Genomic DNA, 12290 nt, shown 5'->3' with positions numbered 1-12290 from the left:
CGATAGACAGTGTTGAAAAATCTCGGCGACGCGTTACGTAATTCACGTCTGCGACTCTGCGCGCCGGACAAATGGGATTGTCAATCATTTACCTCTCGAACTGGAAACTTTGCGGAGGGCAACTTTCGGTCAATCGCTCATTACGCGTGACAACAGCTGACACATCTGCGCGAGAACATTGCGAGGACGCGGCTCCGAATTAATGCAACGTGGACAGGTCGCCGCCCGCGATATGCGAGAGGAGAGCGGTGCCGGCCGCACACGCGCCGTTACACACGTATACACGCGACCGGATTTATGTCAACGTATCTATTAGCCATGCAGCATCGCCGAGCCGGCTCTCAGCGCGAAAGCGCGATTGCGTGAGCACACAAGACGCAGTCGTACGCGAAATCTCGATGCACTGGTTCCGCGAACGGATCCTTGTGATTGAAAAGAACCGGTCACGCACCTACGCGCGTGCGTGGGCAGCTAGCGGCCTGCGAACACTTTTCGAACGCGTACGAGATGTATTAAGATGTTTTCCGAGAAATTGCAGACTGGGAAAACGCACGGCGGAAGAGAACATTAGCCTGCGCAATTAATCAGCGGGCGAGCGTTGGCGAGCGGCGTTTAACTTGATGGCTGTGCGTACTACTCGCGAGGCGACATTCTAATTAGTACTGATATCGTACGTGTCTTTCTTTTCTTAATTTTTTTTTTTTCTGCGACTACAATTTTATTTACCGTGTTGCTGCGCAAGTTTACTGACTTCGCGTCATTAATACTCAGTGACGTTTTTGATGGACCGATTACACAGGCGTTTATCACCGAAAGTAGCCGCGGATGTAAAATCGAATTTCCTGGAGATTACACGCTGCAGCTTCAATGTACTTTCATTAATTAACGATTAATTTTGCAGTAAATCCCGTACAATATTCCGCCCGTGACTAAAATAAACAGAATGAAAAAGGAGCTTAAATTAGACTTTGGCAGCGCATCCGATCTTCAATTAATTTCGTCTGACCGTCCTCGCCCCGTTTCCCCGTACCACCCGTATTGATTTCATCCTACTTTATTTAATTTAAACGGGAAGCTGATACTTCGGTGAAACTTCGGTTTAACTCAATTTTCATTGTCGCCGATGCGCGAAATGTATTTAAACCAATCATCATTCTTTTCCTCTAAATTTTACGTCGTCACTTTTAGCGCGGGGCAGACCCTACCATTTGCATAAAAATGAGAGACCCGGGCGCGATGGGCTCTGATTATTTGATCGCCGGTGGAGATTAATTCCACCTAATGGCATTACTCACGATCAAAGTGTGCGAAATTGCAATAAGATCGCGCATCGTAATTAAAGTTTGGAACCCTTCAAATTATCCGGCCTTTTTACATCATTAAAACTTCGGAGTTGATTCAATCCCGCCATAATAAACGCGTACATCTGGATAATTCCCAGCGTCGAGATATCTCTCGAGTTTAATTGACTTCATTTTCAATTTAACAATAACAAAAAAAAAAAAAATTAAATAAAAACCCCTCCCTTTCGCCAACTTTCCCCGTTAAATAAACTCCGGTTTTAAAAAGTGGCGTCTGGAAACTGAAAGAAAGGATCGATCACGATACGTCATGTTGTCTTCTCTCTTTTCTATTTTTTTTTTCCTTTCTTTTTTTTATATTGGCCCGAACAACACATGGGCCTTAACTTTCGTTTAACACGCCCACGCACGGCTCTCGCGGTGTACAACACTTTCGGCTCGATAAGTTCGGTCCCGGGGTTTGAATTATTCAGCGGAATTATTTATGAAGTTTCGAGACGACAAGATCGAAAATATATTAAATTCACGCGCAGCATCGCGCGGGCTGCGCGAATCGCCGGTTCGGTATAAATTTATCGCGCCCGCGTTTACATTTGTACCTGTGTACGATCCTCGACATAATAGCGATGCATATACATTTATTAAGAACGACACTTTCCACGTGCGCGCATGGCACTTAATAGATTTACCCTTTGCCGAATGCAGGCTCGTCTTTACGAGATGTAAGCTCGACCTGCCCCATTAATTGCGATCATATCTCTCGCCGCGCTCCAACGGGACTGCGGCGTCGTGTGTTCGTAAGTGTAATTGATATTGCGTTAGGATTAACGATAATTTAAGTGCTTTAATTGGATTCTCGTTGTAATTCACGGCACGCAATTATCGCGATACAATTCGCGTTGAATAATCGGAACGCCGCATTAACAGCATTTCTTGAGACTCGATAATGGTAAAAAAAAAAAAAGACTTATTAAAATGCTTGAACTTTTGCCAAACAAGCAGAATTTTATTTTCTAAATAGCTTTTATTATTTATAATACACGTACGGATTCCTTTTTATTGTTCGAAAACTTTCAAAGTTACCACTGTAATAAAACCGAGAAAGAAAAATGTCACAAAGAGATGTGGTTTATTCGATGGGAAAAAAAAGGAAAAAACAACTTAATCCCGTGCAAACGATTTTTAAGTAAAAACTACGGAAAAACGCCTTTCCATTGCCAATCATTGCTCTTTTTTTCATTTGCATTTTTCGAAAACTCGCAAAGTGCCGCCGTGATAGAATCGAGAAATAAACATCAAAGGGATATGGCTCGCTCGACGGAGAAACGAGAAGCTGCTTGATTTTGTCTAAACGATTTCGAAGTGGAAATCGCGGAAAAAGCCTCTCCGCCGTCTATTCACGTGGAAATCGCGCAAGTATGGCGAGTAAATCTACATGAATATGTAAACTATGCAAGTCGTATTAGTATCGCGCATCTCCGTAACGCGCATATATCGGAAAATGCGGAAAAGTTTCGCGCACAAAGGGCGCGATACGTTGTGAAACATGCCCGCCTGTGCGACGAACGCCGCCCGCGTTAACTTTGTTCATAAAATTTCACAATGCCACGGGCATTTAAAAGTCGCGGCCTTACTTAGATCCCGTAACTTCCGTAATCCTATTTTTAATTAACTCGCCCATGTACACGCGTAACGAGCCCCGCGATACACGCTTCAAACGAAAGTCGATCCTATTGTTTTTTTCCGGCTCGCCTTATCCTTCGCGAAAGCGAGGAACGTTTTATCTTCGGCGCGTGACGTTTAAATTATTATTCGATTCGAGGAGAAAAAAGGGGAGCGACAAATCTTTGGACTCTGAGTCAAATATTTATTCGAGTTCTCGAAATCTCTTTCTACGGTATTGCGCCTGGGAGCGCATTTGCTTTTAGACGATCCGATACGTACGCACACGTACACACATCGTGCGGCGCACACATTGCACTTGAACCCGCCTTGCCGCTCGAAAAGGAGTGTTTTAATTGGCGGCATAGTTAGAGGGAGCACGTAACATACCGCAAATTTGCATGAGAAGACGGGAGGAACACGTAAAAAAAAAGAAAAAAGAAAAGGGCGGAAGGATTGCCTTTTAAGGCGGCGAATCAGCGAGATTTAAAGGGTTTACGGAAAGCCGCGGCGACATCGAGCGATGCACAAAAGACTATTAGCGTAATTAGCCCGAGCTACCTGCGGTCGCCGAAACAATCCGCGATCTCACGCAAAATATCGAAACAAGAGAAACAAAATTAATGGAGCGTAAATCGCAGAGATATGTTTTAATTAATGTCGCCGGCGCGGAAATTCGCGTTGTCGAAGGCTCGAGAGAAACGATCGCTAAAGCGCGACGAAGTTAATGAGGCGCGGATATCGCAAGGAGCACGTAATGTTGCGCAAGAAATATTACAAAAGCCAATAATCTTAATTGTAAGATAAATCGATACTTGTGTACACCGGCGAGGACATAAATTATTTGCGAATTAATAATGGATGAATTAAAAAAAAAACTAGCGAGAGATCGCGGACGCGCCGTGCGTAATTCGAAATTGATAAATTTAGTTGAAGCAAAATTTGTTAAATGCTAGGATGAAGCAATGAGTCGATAATCACCTAGCAAATTTACACCGCGCGTAACATTTTGCAACGCAAACAAAAGAGCGAAATCACAAACGCAACGCGATAAATCTTACGCGATTCTGTTCCGTGTCGTCCAATGAAAATTTATCATGCACAATGAGAAGAGGGGGCGAGGGGGGAGGGGCGGAACATTCATTTTATTTCGCAGGAAACCACAAATTTTCTGTGTACTCGCAGCCGTTAAATAAATAAATGCGCTTTGATCGAAACACGCTGTTTCGCTCAAAGCGGATACTGCGCGCGCCGACACGCCGCATTGCATTGCATCGCATCGCATTGCATTGCGTTACCGTTGCGTTTTAGTGGATTTACACGCATATATGGATTTAATCACGCAGGCATGCCAAAATCCATCACGCGCCGTGAGCAACGCCCTAAACAAATTTATTGCGAAATAAACAAAAAGAGATTAATGGAAACTCGCCACTTCGCCCGGCGCGTGAAATTTTCTTGCGGCAATCGACGGCGTACGCACGTTCACCGGCGTTTAACGCACCGATCTACTCGCGACCTGCACGGGAATGCGCGCCGCGCGAGGTGGCGCAATATTACAAACGCCTTCTTTATCGTGCACGATAATGCATCATTAAATCCGTGTTGCCACACGCACGGCACGCTACGAGCTGATACAATACGTTCTCGATCGTAAACCCCCGCGATTTTAAATGCTACGTTCCGACGTTCCTTTTACGCCTTCGCGCCCGACGGCGATTGTTTAAATTTTAATTATGATAATTAAGCCGGTCGTTCGTTCAGCGACTCGCCAAGTAATTTTTCATTTACTTAAAAGAAAAATAAATGTCTAAAAACTGTTTGAAAAAAATATTGTGCTTCTTTTTTTTTTATGAGAGAAGAGTGTTAAGAATGTCGAGAGAGTTGTATTGTAATATCAAAGTCCGGCCGGCGTTAATCACCCTGAGTCATTCCTCCGCACGTAACCGCAGCCGATCAAAGACTACTAATTATTTTACATTCCTCGCGAGCATTCCATTAACGTTTCACGCCGCGTCTGTTTTATAATCGCTTAACCTGACACGCGCAACGGAACCCTCACCGCAAAATGTATCTCTTTTTCATCTTCCTCGCGAAAGATATCAATCTGAATCACTTCGCGTCCCCGGAACATTACAAGATCGATATCCTCCATCTAATCTCCTCCCTCTTCATTTTTAAGACGAAAATTTCATTACAGATAAAACAATCTTGATTCTCGAGAATAATCCCCTGGCAATCAATAACAAAGTTTCTGGAAGTGGCATTAATTTGATTTGCAGAAGAGTTAATCTCGAAAGATGAAAGGTTAACGCGGAAGCGCTTTTGATATTTTTAAAATAAAAAAAAAAAATAAAAAAAAAGAAAAAAAATTCCCCGTTTGATGAAAATTTTCTAGCGCTGCGAGATTTTCGCGTGGACGACGAGGAGCAAGATCGCGCACCGCGGAACGAGGGGGGAAGAACTTCATTACGTTATCGACCGGAGAGTACAGTGATCGGGGGCATTATACGGGTCGCGTAATTTTCCGGCAAATTAGAAGATTAAATGCGACTGAAGAATGCCGACGTTCGAGGTTAAGAGCGCACCTTCGTAATGTCGGTGCGTAAACACGGGGCGTAGAATCGTAACTGGTGTGCCGAGCTCCGGAGGACCGTGCCGTGCTTTTATTTTTAATGTATACATTAAGGACCATCTCGCGAACGGTGGCCGCGGTGCCCGCGGAGATGTAGGTCAGCCTGCGACAGCTATCCAAGTCTGTTATCTACATATTTTTCCCTCCGGCTTCTTTACGCGAAATATAATGATAAAAGTTATAGATAAAAGTTATCGATATAGATAGCGTTTTTTTTTTCTTTTTTCCCTTCGAAATAAAAGCTGTTATTTGTCCACGATCGCGCGCGTGTGCGAGTTCTGGCGTAAAAACAATCGCGCGGGGAACGTTTAGATTTTTGCTAATCCAATCCCGCCACTCGGCAGTCTCGCGTCGTGTTTGCGGGCTCGTTTTCTCGTACAAGCCTCACCTTCATTCATATACATAACACGCGTGTCGATACGTTATATCGGAATGAATATTGTGCATTGCCACGAGGCGCGTATTGACTTTTCTCCCGCGTTTCGCGCAGAAACGTACAACCTGTCGAACAATTATTTCGCAAAAAAAAAAATAAATAAAAATAAAAAAAAAATAAAAAAACCAGCAGAGCTACGAATGAATGCATCGTAGCCAAATTAGCTGGCTCGCTTTCCCGTCCTTCCCAGCCCGCGCTCGCAACAGGTAAAAACCGAATAGCGCCTCGAGTCACGATATGACTACCGGAGATAACGAGATTGTTTCCGCAATGTTACTCAAAAACAAGGTGACCGAGGACAATTGAATTAATTTCTTGCACGCGGGATCACGTTCGGTGAAATACGAACGCAAGAATGGGAAGCCGCGAATCGATTTGAACGAGTTTCAAAGCTAGTCGGCGGTGGAAACTCTATCTCGCAGACCCGCCGAGCCCGAAAAGGACGCGTCATATAAACGCCAAAAGAATTTCATATAAATCTTTATTAAAAGTTTTTTTCCTGACCTCATATAAAATGATGAAGAGTAGCACGCGTTCGTTTTCCAGTTTATTTCGCAGTCACGATTCCGAAAACCTCGGAAAGTAGGAAAACGAGACGACGGCCAAAGATTGCAAAGACTCGCCTCCCGGCTTGTATCTCTAATTGCAAAGCTGTGACACGTATCGCTTAACAGCTGTGTAATCACTTTAGAACGCGTTCCCGCAATGCGCGCTTAATGGAGGAAATAAATTCTAAAACGATCGCACGGCGTTTTCCGTTCGCGTTTAATAATTCCTACGTGTTTTATCTTGTAAATTTTTTAAAAACCAACGAAAGCAAAACGCTTTCTCGCAATCCGAACGGCGCCTTGTCCAGCGAAAATTATATTTAACATTTAAAATCGAAGTAAAGATACAACCGAAATAATAATATTCATATCCGACGAGCGCCTTGCGACAAAAATAATTTCAGCGGTATCAATATGCATCGAAAAAAAAAAAAATCGAGTCTTTTTTTTTTTATTATTTCCATGGTCTCTCCCGAACCGGAAATTGGTTACGTTCGATGACGGAAATAAAAGGAGAGATGCGCAACGTGATCTCGCGTCGCGCTGCTTTATACCGTGAAATATTCATTTTCTTTTCGCCGGAGTTAAATTTTAAACAGGATCTCTCGGAGACGGTGCCGCGAGGTAAAGAAAGGCCGTCTAGGATTTAATTTAAGTTTCGCCGCGAGTTTTGCATCGGCCACGTCGAGCGTATTCCAACGCATAATTCCGTATGTTAGAGATCGAACGTCGCAGCCCGGCTGCGAGCCGCACGCAGGTCAACCTACTGTGCCGTAAACCGATGACGTGAGTATAGCTAATGCGCAGTAGATAACAACGATAACGAGACACTTGACACCCAAAACGAGCGCGACGTATCGCACCTATAAAGCGACTGTTAAGCAACATACGCGAAAGCCAAAGCGTAACGCGCTTCGGGAAGCTCACGCGAATCTATCCGCTACATAAAGAATTTAACAAAAGCGTAAATCTACTCGAAAATACCACTGAAACGTACTCGGAATCGCTTGCAGGGAAAGAAACGCAGTTTCACAAAATTAAATTACCGTAAAATAGAAATAAAGTTGAGACGTTTGAAATTTATCGTAAAAAAAAAAATATGTCGAAGCTCCCGAAAATGAGAGGACGAAATAAATCCCGTAAATCGTGGGAATTACTGCCCGTTGTCGCAATTCGCGATACACGCTTGGCACCGACGAACCCAGATCTTTTAGCGTCGGCGTAAATTTATCGCGCCGCGTCGCGTCGGCGGGCAAGGTAAATCAAATTAGAAAACGTATTCGCGATACGACGTATTCAGCACGGTAGCCTAGATCCGCGGCGGAGATTATTTTAAGGGGCAGCCTCAAGGCGGCGAAATGCCGGGGCGAATGAATATGAAATGCGCGAAAGAACTATGTTGAATCGTTACTCTAAATCCTTTCGCCGTAGTGCTTTGCATAACGAGAAAATGACTCCTGGCGCGAACCCTCTTCCCTCCGCCTGAATCCGAATCTCTTTCCCTCGTGCGATTCACTTAACTCTACCACCGCGAAAACCGCAAAATGCCTTCCAAACTGGAATCATCAGCCGCACGCTTCCACTCTTCCTCAACCTAATATACGACGCCAGATGCACTTTAATATATTTCTAAAGCGATTTGATTTACGCTACGTTATCCTCGTTTAAGTACCCAATATCATTAGAAAATGTTCAAAGCCCTTTATCGCCGGTTTCGCGCACGCTGTAAAACATTCCGTGACTGACAAAGGCTTTCTTCGCACGTGCACGTTTTACTGTAACGCTGCTAATCTTCACGATATATTTCTTTATTTACTATTCCCACGGGGAAGGGAAAGAGGGATGATCAAACTGGAGCTGCCTGTTTGCAATTCCGTAAAACGATTTTCGCTTTAATCCCGGAACAGCGCGACGGCGAATTTCTGTCGAGCGCGGGCAAATCTCGGGGCCAGGATACCTAAGCTCTTTCATAAGACCCTGTATTTGAACCCCGTCACATCGCTCCGGCGAGCAACGCGTCGACCGGAAGGCTCGCCTTATTTCTCCGGCAACTTCGGCCGAGGGAGAGATAAATCCCGTCAACGTTCGCGGGCAACTTCCGAGCTCGCGGAACCGAATAACGGATATTACGGAGGGAGGCGCCTTCCTCTCGGTTACGAAGGAGGGAAGAGAGAGGGAAGGTGGGAAACGACAACTCTGAGGGACTCGAATAAACCTCGAATTGTGCCGCGTGCCCGACCGTCACGCAATATCCCGAGAGAACTGAGACACACGTGGGGCCGCGGCGTAACACAAACGTCTGCTTTAACGCGAGGATTCCCGCCCGATGTGTGCGAAACTCCGGCGTTCTCGCGCGCGCGGAATATTTCGGCGTCCCGGCGGGACATAACGCACCCGCGGGATGTTTTAGTTTACAAGCCCGACACGTTACTTAAGGGCACGTAACTAAATTTCCACACAAATACATAATTTACGCAACAAGTTTGCTAATCTCACACATGTCGCCGCGCAGCCGAAATTCTCACATTACCGTCCTTAAAAATAATTTATCTCTGACTGCGATCGAATTAATTAAACTTTCAAATTGATTCTCCGATCTACATTTTTGTCGTTGCAGCCTACAGCCCTTGTTACACACCCCATTCAGTTTTTATTAAATAATTCAGTTTCAATTATCTAAACGGAGTTGAGAATTTAAAATTTCATAAGCACGCCGAAGATGTTCAGCGCGCGTAACACCGTTCGCGCATGCACGACTAACTTATTGCGGCGTGCAGGATTAATTTTACTAATTAGATCTCAACTCGGAGCTACGGCACGTCGATATCATTGAGTACCTGAGGACATCGCGGAGGAAGTGACGCGGTGTTGTGCACGACGGATTTCTTGTCGGCTAACTACTTCTGGTTGCATTCGCTCGTCTATCCACGCGTCTCCTTCGCGGGCTGCGAACTACACGAACCGGTACGACCGGAAAGAGCCGGCAAAGTACTCCGTGCGATTCGCGGCATCTTCCCCGACGCATTGTCGAAACGAATCTCTCAGGAAACATCGACTCGCGCCGAGCACAAGTCTCTCGTGTCCCTTTTTTCTCTCTCGCGTAAAGGTCAAGAATACGCTGCCGGCGGGAAATCGTATCGCAAAACGAGGCGGCAGCCACGTGTACCCCGTTCGCGCTTCCGGGATTATTTCCGGAACTCGTCCCATAAGCGCGAGCACGTTTAACACGGCGAGTGACTTTAGTATCGAAAGCCCCGACATGTCCTTTCCATTTCGTCCCCGGCGTTAAAGCGAAACGACGGGGATTTCATATCGCGAACGAGCCTCGGCGAACAATATCAACGTGCGCGCTTCTAATACCGAAAACACGTACACTCCGGCAGCCTCGCGAAAAATGAAGCCGTAATTGATGTTTTTTTGTCTCCCCGCTTTTTCGCAGGGAAAATAATCGTGAGAGAGCTGCACTATTGATATAAAGAACGAGAGGGAAAGGGAGCAAAAGCGCGGTATGTCAATAATTCCACGTCAATACGGCGAAATGATGTATAGCGCGCAGACTAGTTTTATCACGGTAAAAAAAAAAATAAAAGAAATAAAAAAAATAAAAGCGCGTTGGTCCCGCGAATAATGCCAGTTTCAATGGTCACCGGTGCCGGGACGCAAATAGAATTCGCGCTTTCTGTTTGCCGCGGGTTCAGCTGCCCGTCAACGTGCGTGTACGCGGTCCCGAGATGCGAAGGCTGGCTGCAGCATCACCAACATTTTTTTTTTTTTTTTTTGAGGCAAAATTTTCCCTCTACAAACGGTGAAAAATTTGCACGCTTCGAATAAACGATTTGAATTCGCTGCGCGTTCAAATGCTGATCGGGATTCTAAGTACAACCGTTTGCCGGGTTTGTCGCAGCACGTCAGCTGAGACAGCACGGAAAAAAAAAATACTAAAAAGAAAAAGTTGCGTCCGCCTGGCCAATGTTTATCTGAGAAAGGCGAGCGTTTCAACGAACAGTTTTTGCCGGACGTTCCATTGTTTTTTCGACGCGCGTCTCTTGTTTGCACTGCGTACGCGCGTGCTCGGCGAATGCGTTGCGCAAATAAAATTTTGGAGTATCACGCGTGGACTTTCAAGTGCAATGGATATATACGAATGTAGACACACGTGTGTGCGGCGTAATTCCGGAGTCCAGAGTCTGGACGGTGCAATCTTATTTTGCGGAATCGGAGATAAAATCGTAACCTTTCTTGAACAGCTGTTTTTTAAGCGCTGACAAAAAACACGGAGCGCGCGAGTGGTTGCCCGACAAAAGAACAACGCGACTACATGATCATCGTACATCGCGAACGTTTCTCAATTGGGACTTCGAGTCCCGCCGGCGTGATTGGCATTTGGCGACGCCGTCGTATGTATTGTACGTGAATGTGTACTTACCGGACGGTCCTCGAAGGCGAAAGATGTGGTAGCGCCGCGACGTACGAACAGCATCCACTGGCGATGATCCTTGGCACCCGCGTCACCTCCGCTGGATTCTCCTTGGAACTCGCGTAATGGCGGTTGCGTCTTCACTGATCCAGTGACAGGAACTTAGGCACGATCGCGCGACACTGACTGACGTATCGCGGGAGACCGCCGTGAACCTCGTCACTTCGCGACGACAACCGAGAGCGCCAAAGCGGACGATGTTCACGCGGACACGGTATGGCGGCCGAGAGCGGGCAGAGCGCGGAGTGACCGACCGACGTAACCCTCACTCTACGGAGGTCGGAGCGCGACTGATTTGAAGTGCGGCTCCGTCGTGCAATTGGTGCGCGATGGCAGCGCGCGCGCGCGCACTACGTCCACGGTGGACGGTCCACCGTCCCGTACCCCGTCTCGCTACGGCTAGCTCGTGCGATCTGATCCCGCGACGACTGTATGCATATACATGCATGCGTATACCTTTCAATTTCTCACAGCTGGTCTCGCACGATTATTTCTAGGCACATTGCTCGCATTCGAGCGGCGAGTTTAATAAAGCGGGGCGATCTGCACCTTCACAAAACCTAATGCTTTTTCATCATCGAATACGAGGCGCTGATTGGTGCACAGTTGCTTTGCCGGATCCGTATATAAGACGCCGCATTTTCTTAGATCGCGACACTTCGATGCCAGCCGTTGCAGCGTGAATATCTCTCACTTGGAGATCAGTCCTTTTAAGGATAGACATTTACAAGTTAACATCGAACGTTCCTCCTACCGTCGTCGTTTCGAAACTGTTTAATTTTCAATCGTGCCTATAATTAGTAGCCCGTAAAGAAGTCGTAATCGTATTAAATACCGCCCGGCGCGTTACTCTTTCAACCACATTGCGGCCACGTTGAAAACGGAATAATTTTAATTTCCATCGCGATGCATTTCCGGCAGACGTCCCGTCAGTCTCCCGGCATCACGCGATTATTTTCGTTTCTGACAGCCCTTCGCTAGGTTAAACACGTACGCGATATGTAATTTGCAATTTTATGATCCGGCACAATTATCATCCCATGAAAGGCCGTTTATAATTGTACGAACGCCTCTTTATCTCCCCGTTTTCAGCATGCGTGCACCGGGTCTTGAATATTTCAATTGCGCCCGATTGATAATGATTTTCCATTTGCGACTTCATATGATTTAATAATGACGCGCGCTGCGCGACATCATTATTGCCATAATCATTAAACACTTTCGCGCTGCC

At 46.0% G+C, this 12290-nt stretch overlaps 1 protein-coding gene across 1 annotated transcript in view; it reads right to left on the bottom strand.

Annotated features, from left to right (window-relative positions):
* The window catches only part of LOC139105037 (CD151 antigen), an 83267-nt gene extending 71921 nt beyond the window's left edge, over positions 1–11346 (bottom strand). The window contains exon 1 of the mRNA XM_070660887.1: positions 11009–11346. The gene's annotated coding sequence lies outside the window, so the exon portion shown is untranslated. The remainder of the gene's footprint in view (positions 1–11008) is intronic.
* Between the last annotated feature and the right edge of the window lie 944 nt (positions 11347–12290).

The sequence above is a fragment of the Cardiocondyla obscurior genome, linkage group LG08, assembly GCF_019399895.1.
Source record: "Cardiocondyla obscurior isolate alpha-2009 linkage group LG08, Cobs3.1, whole genome shotgun sequence".
Classification (NCBI taxonomy): domain Eukaryota; kingdom Metazoa; phylum Arthropoda; class Insecta; order Hymenoptera; family Formicidae; genus Cardiocondyla; species Cardiocondyla obscurior.
This window is presented reverse-complemented; position numbering and strand designations above follow the sequence as displayed.